We start from the raw sequence: 15487 nt of genomic DNA on the forward strand, positions 1-15487 counted from the left end.
TTACGTCCATGCCACTCTCTCACTTCATCCCAGCTTAACTTTCCCCCTCCCCATGTCCTCAAGTCCATTCTCTATGTCTGCATCTTTATTCCCGTCTTACAACATTCTTAAAAAAGAACTTCAAACCTTCAGTTCTGGATAACCTCTCACAATTGAGCCACTGTTTTAATACATTCTTATAAATGCCAAGGTTTTAGAAAAGAGGGTGAAAATACCTTCTTAGGGCAGTTTGTGTGCAAATAGAACAGCTTATTAAAGATTCCCTCAATGAGAATGTGTAAACACTGGTCTTGGCCACAAAGAAACAATTTCCTGGGGCAAACTTCATGGTCTGATTTCCCAGAAATACCCTGGAAACTGAACAGAAGGAAACGCCTTATACTGCTTTGTCTGTAGCCACAAAATATACACATAGGGTCCCACCCAGCCTGAATTTAACACTGTGTCCCCCAAAAGAACAAAAATAATAACAGAATCCCATAATGAGTCCATTGTATGTGTAAAAATAGTATCTGCACTACCTGTGGGTGAAAGCCAATATAATTATGGTCCAAGAAACTGAGTTCCTTCAGAGTGCAAATGGGAACAGGTGCCCTGTGATAATATTTTCTAGGCATGAAACCATTCAAGGTTACCTCTGCTCCCCTCAGCTCTACTTAGTTTAAATCCATCCTAGGGTGGAAAAGGAAGAGGGCACTTGCTAATTTACTCAATTTAGAGTATTTAATGGACCTCAGTGAATATTTACAAGAATATCTAGGGACTTCCCTGGTGGCGCAGTGGTTAAGAATCCACCTGCCAATGCAGAGGACAGAGGTTCGATCCATGGTCTGGGAAGATCCCACATGCCGCGGAGCAGCGAAGCCCGTCCACCACAACTACTGAGCCTGCGCTCTAGGGCCCGCGAGCCACAATTACTGAGCCCACGTGCCACAGCTACTGAAGCCTGCATGCCACAACTACTGAAGCCCGTGCACCTACAGCCCGTGCTCCGCAACAAGAGAAGCCACCGCAATGAGAAGCCCACGCCCTGCAACGAAGTGTAGCCCCCGCTTGCCGCAACTAGAGAAAGCCCGCGCGCAGCAACGAAGATCCAACGCAACCAAAAATAAATAAATAAACATTAAAAAAAGAATACATCTAACTATCAAATATTAATTTCTTTTAAAAACTGTCATTATTGTAGTTGTTGATCTAACAGAAGAAGGTATGTTTAACTATATCTCTACTACGATCTTATACCCCAAATCAGGCTTATCAATGTCTTTTTATCCTACTCCCATCCCATCAAACTAGTTTACTACCAAGATCAGCCTCTTCTGTTAGCAGATTGGAAACTATAGAGTCAACATCAACCTCTCTCTCTCTTTCTCTCCATATACTCAACTGATCAACATTCCTTTAAATATTTCTTAGAAATGCCTCTCATTTTCTCTGCCACTACCATGGTCCAGGTCTTTGGCATCCTGCTCTGATTGCTTCCAACCTTGCCTTTCCACCATTCGTTCTCAACACTAGTTAAACTTTAGAATTACCTCAAAAATTTAAGAAATACCCAAACATTTCATACAACTATCCCTAGAGGGTAAGCTCTTGTTGCTTGCCTGCTTCACTCAAAATAATAAGAACTTTTAGTGTAGAGACATGTGGAATTTTTATTATTTTTAAACGGGAGTACTTTATAGTAATATTTATATTCATACTATCAATGGACACACAAGTATTTCTGGTCCCTCCCTGAGTGTAAAATGCCTGTGCCATTTATTTTGTAGGAGAAATTTTTCTTTGCCCCAAATTACCCACAGGTTACAAACTGCTATAATTGAGTTAGGAATGGTTATTGCTATCATATGATATGATTGAAAGATCACAGGACTAGGGGATTTGAATTTTAGTTCCAATTCCTGGGTAAATTATTTATTTTGCTGAGCTTCAGTTTTCTTTTTTTAATGAGAATAATAATATTTTCCCTTCATACCTCACAGAATTATTGTCAGGATTAAATGAGATAATATATATGAAAAAGTATGAGAACTACAAATTCCAAATGCCCTCCTCTTCAGAATATACATTTTAGAAATAAAATGTATATACTTTTATTTCTAAATAGACTATAAATCTTTAGATTGTCTACTTTGTTATAAGTAAATATTGCAAATTGAGCAATATTCTGCAAAGAGAAAAAAGCATTTTTCAACAGTTATTGTCTCTATAATCACATATGCTTGCTGTGCATTTGAGGCAGCCCTCTCTACTTAAAGAAACTATAAGTCTAAGTATGTGGAACCCCTCTCAGGCTGCCAGCACTTTCTTCCAATTCTGTAATCACTCCTCACTGTCCTTGGCAAATCCTCCCTAAGTCTGCAAATAATTCCTGCTCCCTAATTTCAAAGACAAGAAAAAGAAGCCAAACCAACAGGTAAACTGCCAGCCACGCATAGGCTCATCAGGCCTGGTATCCTCTAAATTCCCCTGCAAAGGGGGCTGAGGAAAAGTACAGGAGAAGCTGCTGCTGAGAGTGAGGGAGCTCGCATCTGGTGAGGGTGCCTCCTCATGTGTTTGAGGGTGAGAAAGGAGAGTGTGTCTAAATGTAAATTCACAGGATGGCATTGAATGAGTGCAAGGGGAAGGCAGAGGGCCAAGGCTAGTTTCAGCCCAAAGCCACACAGCAGACAGATTTAAATCTGCGTAGGGCCCCACTTAAAGATTAATCTAGACTACCTCCCAATTCAGGAACTAAAAGAAAAGTCCATGGAACTGAAGGGATTTCTAATCATATCCCAATACACTAGATAAATCCTAGCTAAGTTCATATCCCATGGGATCTTAGTCAAAAAAAACCCAAAAAACAAAAAACCCTCTTCTCATAAAACAGAAACTACCTATATCAAACTTCCTTAGCCTAGAGATTTAGAAACACTGGCAAGTTTTAACAACAACCCAATACATGATTCTGAATATAAATTTAGAGGATTCTTCAATTAAATTGTATTTAAATGCAATATCCATTTATTTTCTTATTCAGCTGAGAAATTATTTATTGACTATGTTGAAGATAAAATGGCAAAATACATTTCTTCTAAGAGTTTACAATATTGTATTATATTTCTCAGTCATTTGGAGTTAATGAATGTTTTGAAAATCTGATGAAAGATACAGCTTCTCTTACCAGAAATACAAAAATACCTGTAAAATTTGCATCCATTTGAAGGTTGAAGACTACCTGATGCTTTTTCAGAACCCTTAATGCTGAAGAAAAAATAGATATGAAGATAATACAAAGTAGCATAATATTAAAGCAATAAGATCTGCTCTAAGAGCTTAGACCAAGGACCATTTATTTAGGTGTAAAATACTCAGGAAAGTATTCATGACGGATGTCACTTTGGGGCTTGTCCTTGAAGGATGAGCAGGACTTTGCCAGACCGAGACGGGGGTGGGGAGACAACATTTAATGCTACAGGAATAGGATAAACAAAAGTAGGGGATAACATATGTGTATGAATATTAGGCATGTCCAAACAAGAAAAAATTTAAAGGTCCACTAAAAAGTCTAGATTTCATCCTACATATAATGCCAAGTCATTAATGTTTTTTAAACAAAAGAGAGAAATGGTCAGAATGGTGCGTTAGAAAGGTTATCCTAGTGACAAAGAACGAATTAGTGTGGATAAAAATTAAAGATAGAGAGAAGGTTATTGCAGTGGTATAAGGGACAAGTAATGAGTCAGTGGCAGTAAGGCTCATATAACTAATGACCCTTCAGAGGTAGAACCAAGTAAAATTGGCTATTGATTAAAATGTGGAGGGTGCAGGAAAAGGAGGGATTAGAGGTGATTACAAAGATATCTCTTATAAAAATGTTAGACAACACAGGAAACGAAGCTCATTTTGAGGGGAAGATCAGTTTATTTAGGGTAGATTGAGTTCGAGCAATTAGTTATTCCTGAAAATAAGATTTTGCTTATTAATCCATCCATTAGAATACTAATAGTATTAATAAATACGACATTAAAAGAAAAGGGACTAAAACCAAATCTTGAGACTTCATAAGGAAATTGTTCAATCACCCAGTTTTCAACCCTTATTCAAACAGGTAGGAGTTCAGTGACTAGTTTGCAACTCATATCACATTTCCAAGTCCCAGCCTCTTTAATTTTAGACTTTGCAACATAAAGAGACCAATCTACAGTATATAAAAACAGAAGGTGTTCCAATACTCAGCAATAAGCAGAAACAAGCAATGTTGCCAACTCATCAAAAATATTGATTTCTTCCAAAGAGAAAGAATCTCATCAAAAGAGTTTAGGCAACAGTTACCTGACAACAGCAGGCACCAGAACTTTTATCAGAAACCAGCTTCCTGCCTCAGACTCAGCCTTCTCAGAATAGACTGAGAGCTAAATGAGACACAAGACATCATCTAATGCAAACTTCCTTAAGTAAACAAAAAAGCTGATGTCCAGGGATATTAAGGAAGTCACTTTGGTAATAAACAACTAGAACTTTTGTCTCCCATTTCAGGTATGCTTTCCTCAGCCCCATATTTTCAAATGTTTCCTTGTGTATGAATTAACCCAGTGGATTTGGAGTTAACCTATGTCCCACAGAGAAGACCACAGGAGAATATCGAGCTGCCATGCTGATGGATTATTGGGGTTGTTTCCAGCTGTTTGCGCAGAACCACTCATATAGCTGGCTGAGATGAGGGATGAGTGACTACCCACATGTGTGCTTAGTGAGAAAATGGTTAGAAAGCAGAAACAGTTTCTTCATAGGTGTCCTCTACCTTCCCAGTGGCTGCTAAGAGATCTGATATCAAAGGATTCTATGTTGTCCACCCTCCAGCCTGACCTTCTCTCTCACTGAGTCTTGTGCCCTCAAATTAGCTATCCCTATTCCTTACTTGAGAGAATCCTAGTGCTTAAAAATTACTACTCTATGGAATAAAGAAGCAATATAATGAAAATGGTCTTTGAACTTCAGAGTTTGGGAAGCTATGTTGAAAGGGCCCCTTCACTTCATTGTTACAGGAGCAGAAACCAAAAACTTTATCCAAAATTGTTGGAAAATCAGACTCTCTAGGAGCAGGACCCAGGAAACTGTTCAACAAACTCCACAGGACTCTAATGTTCGGCAAGTTTAAAAAATCCCCAATATAATGTGTATTCAAATTGTTTTCACTGAAGTTATATTTTGGGTGTTCCATTTCAATAGTTAATCTAAAACTCTTGCGTGGGAAAAAAGCAACACAAAACTGCTGGAGATTAAATGTGGCAATGCAAGTACTGGAACCAGAAGGTTTTGGAGATTTCATCCAGCATCCTGTTTCTCATGTAGAGGAATGCCTCATGCATTGCAGAAATTTCCCAATGTTGCACATTCATGGAAGGGAAGATTGAGTCTGTTTATTTTCCACTCTTTTTCTTTAGATTACTGATACAGAGTAAAATTCAAAAAAAGGATATCAATTTCAACTTAATTCCTGAAGGATAAATAAAGAAACTAAATGTAGACAAAATTTGATAACCAATTTATTCTCCATATGCTAAATCATTAATTCGTTCTCTGCTTAGGTACCAAACAAAGATTTATGTGCCCAAAAATATTCAACTCACTTGACACTTTACATAAGAAAAAACAGCAGGCCTCTCACTTAGTGAGACTCTGCTTCATGGCTATTTATACACGGAGTAGAATAACAAATCATTAGGACATGTTTGAGAGGGGAAAAAGGCATGAATAACTACAGTGCTTATATTTCATGTGTGTCAGTCTACTATCTGAGCATTAATAGAGCCCACAGGAGGAATTTTTTGATATTTCTTTTCAGTTAAAACCAGCTGGTAAAATTTATAGCTTTTCTGGTTCACAGAAAACTATGGCCTTTGTACAGGAAGGGTGTTGGGCTTCTAGGAAGTAGAGAATAAATGATATTACTGAGAAATATTACTTTTCAACTTATTTTATACTGGCTCTATATCACAGTCTAACTTCAATGTTTCTCCAGGACCTTCTAAAATCACAGAAAAAGAAATCATATTGGAAAATTAGATTAGTCTTACAGAATGAATATCTCAAGGGAGGAACAGTTTACTGTGTTAGATGAAGTTTCTTGTATATAAAGTCAGGTTGTACCTGCACACAAATGTTCCTTAAAATATTATACTGGGCTTCCCTGGTGGCGCAGTGGTTGAGAATCCGCTTGCCGATGCGGGGGACGCGGGTTCGTGCCCCGGTCCGGGAAGATCCCATGTGCCGCGGAGCGGCTGGGCCCGTGAGCCATGGCCGCTGAGCCTGCGCATCCGGAACCTGTGCTCCGCAACGGGAGAGGCCACTACAGTGGGAGGCCCGTGTACCGCAAAAAAAAAAAAAAAAAAAAAAAAGATAATCACAATAATATTCATAGAATAACTACAGAATGCTATATTTCTCTCTCTCTCTCTCTCTCTCTCTCTCTCTCTAGGCCCACGTACCACAAAAAAAAAAAAAAAAAAAAAAAAAAAAAAAAATTATACTTATTAGCTAAGGTAAAGCTTACTCAGCAAGATTTGTTAGATCTTACTCTACATCAGCACTAAATATTACCTATTATAAGGAATATTTTCTCTGTAAAATAGACAGCCAGAAAATATAGAGAAAATGGGGCTAGTTTGGTATCAAGTGACACACTCCAGAGGCCATACAATACATTTCAGAATATTTGGGGTACACTGAAATTATACTTATTGTGATGGGATGAAGATTCTTACAACATGAATTTTTCAAGCATGAGAGAGGATTCTGGTAGACTGTCAATGCTCTGTTTCTTAACCTGACTGGTTACTTTGTGAAAATCAGTGAACTATATTTTTTTATACTTTTCTATACATTTGTTACATTTCACAGTTAAAAGTCAAAAGAGACCATATCTCAACCATTCGTTAATCTCTGGTGCCTCCTAAGAACACATTAAAATTACATTGAAAGGATTTTTTTAAGTTCCAAACCTACAGAGCAAAATGAACAGAAGAGGATAAAATAGAAAAGAGAGATGTCAACTAAATATTGGAAGGTGGAAAGTACATGGACTTATAATAACTGACTTAGAAGACAAGAGAAAACTAAATTCTTGCCTAGAAACAAGATGCAAACCTTGAAGAACCATAAAAAGGCTCACAAGCTGAGTCTACCAGGTACCTCTGAAGTTCAGCTTCTGGTGGGACTGAAGATAGGATTGGTTATCTGTCTGTATAAGAAGCAGTTAAAACGCAGTGGTTCTACTCCATGTGTTGCTGACTAGAATCTTCCTTTCCCCACTGCTCTGCAGTGACACTAATGTCATAAATCAAGTGTACATATATATGTGAGTCTGTTTCTGTACTCACTCGTTTGTCTTTCTTATGCCAATATCTCATGCTCTATTTACAATAACTTTATAATAAATAAGTCCTGATATCATGTAGGATAAGACTTACCATTTTATTCTTTTTAGAGTTGTCTTTGCTATTCTTGACCCTTTGCATTTTCATACACGTTTCATCATTATTTTGTCAAACACACATACACGTACATACACGCACCGCACCCCACTGCTGAGTTTTAATTGAGATTGTTTTGAGTAATTGATTGGTAGAATGAACATCTATACAGATGTATACTCTTACTTAGATCTTTAAAAATTTCTCTTGATAATATTTTTAGTGTTCTGTGTGGAATTTTTGTACCTCTGATTTAAATTGGATTTTTAAAAGTTATTATAAATGATATATTGTTGTTTAATAAAAACCTGTTGTTAATATTTTTAAAAAAGGAGCAGTTAAACCCTTAGATATCCTCCATCACCCCAAAAAAGACTAAAGAGCTTGAACCTTAGAAGCTTTGCACTAGGAGTCCCTGGGCACAGCTGAGGGCGGAAATGCCATAGTGAGTGAAATTCTAGATGTTAAATAGCAAGATCCTTAATCCCACCTCCCCATCCTCCATCTTGACTCTTGGAATGCTGGCAGTAAGCCTTATAACCCTAAGCAAGGAGGTAAAGGATTTCTACCTTGGAAAACTAACCATGAATAAAGAAAATATCCACATACTCAGGGTTGACTGAACAATGGAGAAGTGTGCTCCCCACCCAAATAGCCTACAGAAAATGCAGTTTAATCAACACACCCTGCAGACACACACTAACACACACACACACCTTTTGGCCAAATCTTTAATCCTTCATTCTTAATTATAAACAGGAAAAACTTACCAGATATCAAAAGAAAAATCTTTGACATGAATGATAGTGACAAATATAAATGAAAAGAAAAATGAAGGCCAGAAGAAATAGAGTCAATACAAAGAAAAAATACAACTTTAAACACTGAAATTAATATCCTCAAAGAGATTTTTTTAAGTGCTAAGTAATGGGGATCAGTGAAAATTTTTATGATACTAAAGATAAAGACACCACAAGCCTCTAAAGAGAAAAGCAGATTGCCAGCGAAAGAGTGGGAATTAGAATGTTTCAGACTTCTCAATAGCAATACTGGACTCTGGTGAAAAAATGGCACAATACTTTAAAATTCTGAGGGAAATTGGTATACAACCTAGAATTCTATAACAATCCAAATTGGAAATCAAATGGGAGCATAGAATAAAGATATTTTCAGTCCTATTAGTTCTCAAGAAAATTTCTCTCGCATGTATCTATTCTCAGTAAGCTACTGAAAGACGTATTCCACCAAAACTAGGGAGTAAATCAAGAAAAAGGAAGCTGAGAGGTCCATAATACACAAAAGAGTAAAGAAGTAAGTTTATAGAATATTAGAACTAGTTAACAGCAATACTTATATAATATTTTAAGTAAGTTAAGAGAAATCCCAAGACAATACTGGGATTTCAAAGTATTGAAAAGACAGCAACTAGTCTGCATTGAAAACATGATGAAGGAAAGCTTCAGACAGGATGTTCCTAAGAAAATATTAAATTGATAAATTACCTAACATGGCTGAACGTATGGAGAGGAAATTTGAATTTCTGACATGAAGTTTAAGGATAATTAGTCATGGATACAAAAAAAAAAAAAAAAAAAAACTAAGGAAACCAAAAAGGAGTAAGGGAAAAGGCCCAAGAGAAAGGAAAATTATTACACAAGAACTCAGACTTCCAACCAAGATGAATTAACAGGGGCTGGACTTACTCTACCACCTGAAACAAACAATAAAACAGACAGTGGTTTTTAAGACACTGAACACTAAGTAACAAAAGACAGTGATCTCTGGAAGAATGCTCCAACAAATAGCATGATACGTATTATTTTTAAATACACACAAAACACACCATACTATGGGCCATGAAAAAAAAAGACACAACAAAAAAAGACAGATACTGTTAAGTCACTCGTATGTAGAATATAAGAAAGCCAAATATAGAAAGAGAGGCTAGAATGGTGGTTACCAGGACCTGGGGAGTAAGGGAAAAGGAGAGCTGTTGGTCAAAGAGTATAAACTCCAGTAATAAGATGAATAAATTCTGGAGATCTAATGTACAACATGGTGATTATAGTTAACAATACTGTATTATATACTTGAAAGTTGCTAAGAGAGTATATCTTAAAAGTCCTCACCACACACACACACACACACACACACACACAAAAGTGGCATAATGCAAGTGTTAGTGGTAAGCATTTTGGAATATATAGGTGTATCAAATCAACACGAGGTACACCTTAAACTTACATAATGTTATATATAATAATATCTCAATAAAGCTAAGCACAAGCTCTGGCATCTCCTGAAGCAAGGCAAAAAAGTCTCAGCCTAAAGAAGTCTTCATTGCCAACTTCATACAAGATTAGGGAATTGCAAATTAAAACAACAAGTTACCACTACATACCTATTAGAATGGCCAAAATCCAAAACACCAATAATACCAAATGCTGGTGAGAATGTGGAGCAACAGAAGTGCTCATTCATTTCCAGATGAGAATGCAAAATGGTACAGTCACTTTGGAAGACAGTTTGGCAGTTTCTTACAAAACTAAACATACTCTTACCATACAATCCAGCAATGGTGCTCCTTATTATCTACTCAAATGAGTTGAAAGCTATGTCCACACAACAATCTGCACATGGATGTTTATAGCAGCTTTATTCACAATTACCAAAACTTGGGAGCAACCAAGATGTCCCTCAATAGGTGAATATATTCATAAACTGTGGTACATCCAGACAATGGACTACTGTTCAACACTAAAAAGAAATGAGCTCTCAAGTCACAAAAAGAAATGGAGGAAACTTAAGTGCATATGACTAAGTGAAAGAAGCCAAATACAATGAAATAAGAAAAATCTGATCAGAGGTGTGAGAGACTTCTATACCCAAAACTACAAAACGTTGTTGAGAGAAACTAAAGACTTAAATACAGGGAGAGCTATACTTTGTTAATGGGTCACAAAACTCAATATTAAGATGTCAGTTCTCCCCAAATTGATGCATAGATTTTAAAAATCCAGTGAAAAATCCCAGCAGGACTTTTGTAGAAATTGACCAACTGATTCTAACATTCACTGTAAATGAACAAGACAGCCACGAAAATTTTGAAAAAGAACAAAGTTGAAGGATTAACACTTCCTGATTTCAAGAATCATCATACAACTATAGTGAAAGGATCCAGGGAGGCTGCACAGCCCCTAGAACCTTCAGGGTCCTGGGGACAGCAGGAGGGCCTGGAGCTGGAGCAGCATCTGGTACCCACCCTCTTCCCCCAGCACCTCCAGGGGGCCATGTCTAATGGGGTTTACCTCCTGCCCAGCAGGCCAACATAGGTGAAGCCAGAGATGTTCGGCAAGCCTCTAGTGGACTCCCTGGTGTGGCTAGAGGATTATACACCTAAGAACACAGATACAGTGACTGGCTATTCCCTGAACAATGCTGACTTTGGAGCCTCAGATCCACAAATAATTTAGTTCATCTCCCTAGCTGCCCAGAAATTCATCTCAGGTTTTGCTAATGATGTCCAGCAAGACTGAAAAATGAAGAGTACAAACTCTGGCATCTCCTGAAGCAAAAGAAAGGAACACAAGTACTCTCTGACCATGGAGGAGTTGATCTCTGCCCTCAGTGAGTACAACATCAACGTAAAAAAGCCATAATACTCACCTGAGCCACCCAACCTAAATGTCCCCATATCCCCACATCAGCTTATTTTCATCATAACTTCATCTTGACAAGTTAAAAAAAAAAAAACTTGTAAAACATTGCTTGTAAAACTTGTAAAACAATATAGTAAAAACAATGTGATATCTGAATCAATATACATAAGTAGATGAATGGAGTAGAATGGAGAGCTAGAAATAGACCCACATGTGTGATTTTCCATAAAGATAAAAAGGAAATTCAGTGGAGAAAAGGAAGTCTTTTCAATAAACAGTGCTAGAACAATTGGAATTCCATATTCAAAAAAAAAGAACTTTGATTTATACCCCACATCATATACAAAAATTAAACCAAAATGAATCATAAGCCTAAAAGTAAAACCTAAAATTATAAAACGTCTAGAAGAAAAATTAGGAGAAAATCTTTGTGACCTTGAGTTAAGCAAAGATTTCTTGGATACAACACTATTAGCACAATCTATAAAAGAAAAAAATTAATAAAATGAACTTCAATAAAATTTTAAACTTTTGCTTTTTGAAAGCTTCAAAACTTAAGAAAATAAAGACAAGCCAAAAACTGGGAGAAAATATTTGTAAATCATAGATCTGATAAACGACTTGTATCAGAATATAAAGAAGAATTTAAAACTCAACAATAAGAAAATTTTTAAAACTCAATTTTAAAAATGAGCAAAGGATGTGAACATACACTTCATTAAAGAAGATATGCAAGAGAGAACATTACTCAACATAGTAAAGGCCATATATGACAAGCCCACAACGAACATCATACTCAATGGTGAAAAGCTGAAAGCATTTCCTCTAAGATCAGGAACAAGACAAGAATGCTCACTCTCACCAATTTTATTCAATATAGTATTAAAAGTCCTAGCTACAGCAATCAGACTAGAAAAAGAAATAAAAGGAATCCAAATTGAAAAAGAAGAAGTAAAACTGTCACTGTTTGCAGATGACAATGATACTGTACATAAAAATCCTAAAGATGCCACCAGAAGACTATCAGACCTCATCAATGAATTTGGCAAAGTTGCAAGATACAAAACTAATATACAAAAATCTGTTGCATTTCTGTACACTAACAACAAACTATTAGAATGAGAAATTAAGGAAACAATCCCATATACCACTGCATCAAAAAGGATAAAATACCTAGGAATAAATCTACCTAAGACAGTAAAAGACCTGTACTCAGAAAACTATAAGACACTGATGAAAGAAATTGAAGATGACACAAAAAGATGGAAAGATATACTGTGTTCTTGCATTAGAAAAATTAATATTGCTAAAGTGACCATACTATCCAAGGTAACCTTGGGTAGTATGAAATCCCTGTCAAAATATAATTTAGTGCAATTCATTGTATACCTATCAAATTACCAATGGCATTTTTCACAGAACTAGAACTAATAATTTCTAAATTTGTATGGAAACACAAAAGACCCTAAATAGCCAAAACAACCTTAAGAAAGAAGAACAGAACTAGAGAAATCATGCTCCCTAACTTCAGGCTATACTACAAAAGCTACAGTAATCAAAACAGCATGGTACTCACACAAAAACAGACACATACATCAGTGGAACAGAATACAGAGCCCATAAATAAACCCAAGCATTTATGGTCAGTTAATCTACAACAAAGGAGGTAAGAATATACAATGGACAAAGGCAGTCTCTTCAATAAGTGGTGCTAGGAAAACTGGATAGCTACCTATAAAGGAAGGAAATTAGAACATTCTCTAACACCATATAAAAAAATAAACTCAAAGTGGATTAAAGAACTAAATGTAAACCATAAAACTCCTGGAGGAAAAAATAGGCAGAACGCTCTTTGACATAAATCTTAGCAATATTTTTTTGGATCTGTCTCCTAAAGCAAAGGAAATAAAGCAAAAATAAACAAATGAGACCTAATTAAACTTAAAATCTTTTGCATAGCAAAGTAAACCATCAACAAAATGAAAAGACAACCTAATAAATGTGAGAAAGTACTTGCAAATGATATTACCAATAAGGGGTTAATATCCAACGTATGTAAACAGCTTATACAACTCAACATAAAAAAAAAAAACAACCCAACTTTTAAAAAGGCAGAAGACCTGAATAGACATTTTTCCAAAGAGGAAATGCAGATGGCCAAGAGGTACATGAAAAGATGCTCAACATTGCTAATCATCAGGGAAATGCAAATCAAAACCACACTGAGAGGGGCTTCCCTGGTGGCACAGGGGTTGCACGTCTGCCTGCCGATGCAGGGGAACCGGGTTCGCGCCCCGGTCTGGGCGGATCCCACATGCCGCGGAGCGGCTGGGCCTGTGGGCCATGGCCGCTGGGCCTGCGCGTCCGGAGCCTGTGCTCCGCGGCGGGAGAGGCCGCGGCAGAGGGAGGCCCGCATACCACAAAAAAAAAAAACAAAAAAAAAAACACCACACTGAGAGAGAGAGAGCTGGGAAGATGGCGGAAGAATAAGACGCAGAGATCACCTTCCTCCCCACAGATACATCAGAAATACATCTACACATGGAACAACTCCTACAGAACACCCACTGAACGCTGGCAAAAGACCTCAGACCTCCCAAAAGGCAAGAAACTCCCCATGTACCTGGGCAGGGCAAAAGAAAAACGAATAAACAGAGACAAAAGAATAGGGACAGGACCTGCACCGGTGGGAGGGAGCTGTGAAGGAGGAAAGGTTTCCACACACTAGAAGCCCCTTCGCGGGCAGAGACTGCGGGTGGCGGAGGGGGGAAGCTTCGGAGCCGTGGAAGAGAGCACAGCAACAGGGGTGCGGAGGGCAAAGCGGAGAGATTCCTGCACAGAGAATCGGTGCCGACCAGCACTCACCAGCCCGAGAGGCTTGTCTGCTCACCCGCCGGCACAGGAGGGGGCTGGGAGCTGAGGCTCGGGCTTCGGTCGGACCCCAGGGAGAGGACAGGGGTTGGCGGCGTGAACACAGCCTGAAGGGGTTAGAGCACCATGGCTAGCCGGGAGGGAGTCCGGGGAAAACTCTGGGCCTGCCGAAGAGGCAAGAGACTTTTTCTTCCCTCTTTGTTTCCTAGTGCGCAAGGAGAGGGGATTAAGAGTGCTACTTAAAGGAGCTCCAGAGACAGGCGCGAGCCGCGGCTATCAGTGCAGACCCCAGAGACAGGCATAGGATGCTAAGGCCGCTGCTGCCGCCACCAAGAAGCCAGTGTGCAAGCACAGGTCACTCTCCACACCTCCCCTCCCGGGAGCCTGTGCAGCCCACCACTGCCACGGTCCCGTGATCCAAGAACAACTTCCCCGGGAGAACGCGCGGCGCGCCTCGGGCCGGTGCAATGTCATGTCAGCCTCTGCTGCTGCAGGCTCGCCCCGCATCCGTACCCATCCCTCCCCCTGGCCTGAGTGAGCCAGAGCCCCTGAATCAGCTGCTCCTTTAACCCCGTCCTGTCTGAGCAAAGAACAGACGCCCTCGGGCGACCTATACACACAGGCGGGGCCAAATCCAAAGCTGAACCCCGGGAGCTGTGTGAACAAAGAAGAGAAAGGGAAATTTCTCTCAGCAGCCTCAGGAGCAGCGGATTAAACCTCCACAATCAACTTGATGTACCCGGCATCTGTGGAATACCTGAATAGACAACGAATAATCCCAAAATTGAGGTGGTGGACTTTGAGAGCAAGATATATTATTTTTTCCCCTTTTCCTCTTTTTGTGAGTGTGTATGTGTATGCTTCTGTGTGAGATTTCATCTGTATAGCTTTGCTTTCACCATTTGTCTTAGGGTTCTGTCCGTCTGTATGTTTTTTTTTTACTTTACAAAAATTTTTTTTCTTAATAATTATTTTTTATTTTAATAACTTTATTTTATTTTATCTTACTTTATTTTATTTTATTTTATCCTCTTTCTTTCTTTCTACTTTTCCTCCCTTTTATTCTGAGCCGTGTGGATGAAAGGCTCTTGGTGCTGCAGCCAGGAGTCAGTGCTGTGCCTCTGAGGTGGGAGAGCCAACTTATTAGCAGAGAGGCTGCCCAGAAACATAATAAGGCCACAGACACCCCAAAACACACCACTAGACGTGGACCTTCCCACCAGAAAGACAAGATCCAGCCTATTCCAACAGAACACAGGCACTAGTCCCCTCCACCAGGAAGCCTGCACAACCCACTGAACCAACTTTAGCCACTGGGACAGACACCAAAAACAACAGGAACTACGAACCTGCAGCCTGCAAAAAGGAGACCCCAAACACAGTAAGATAAGCAAAATGAGAAGACAGAAAAACACACAGCAGGTGAAGGAGCAAGATAAAAACCCACCTGACCTAACAAATGAAGAGGAAATAGGCAGTCTACCTGAAAAAGAATTC

The sequence above is a fragment of the Physeter macrocephalus genome, chromosome 7, assembly GCF_002837175.3.
Source record: "Physeter macrocephalus isolate SW-GA chromosome 7, ASM283717v5, whole genome shotgun sequence".
NCBI lineage: Eukaryota > Metazoa > Chordata > Mammalia > Artiodactyla > Physeteridae > Physeter > Physeter macrocephalus.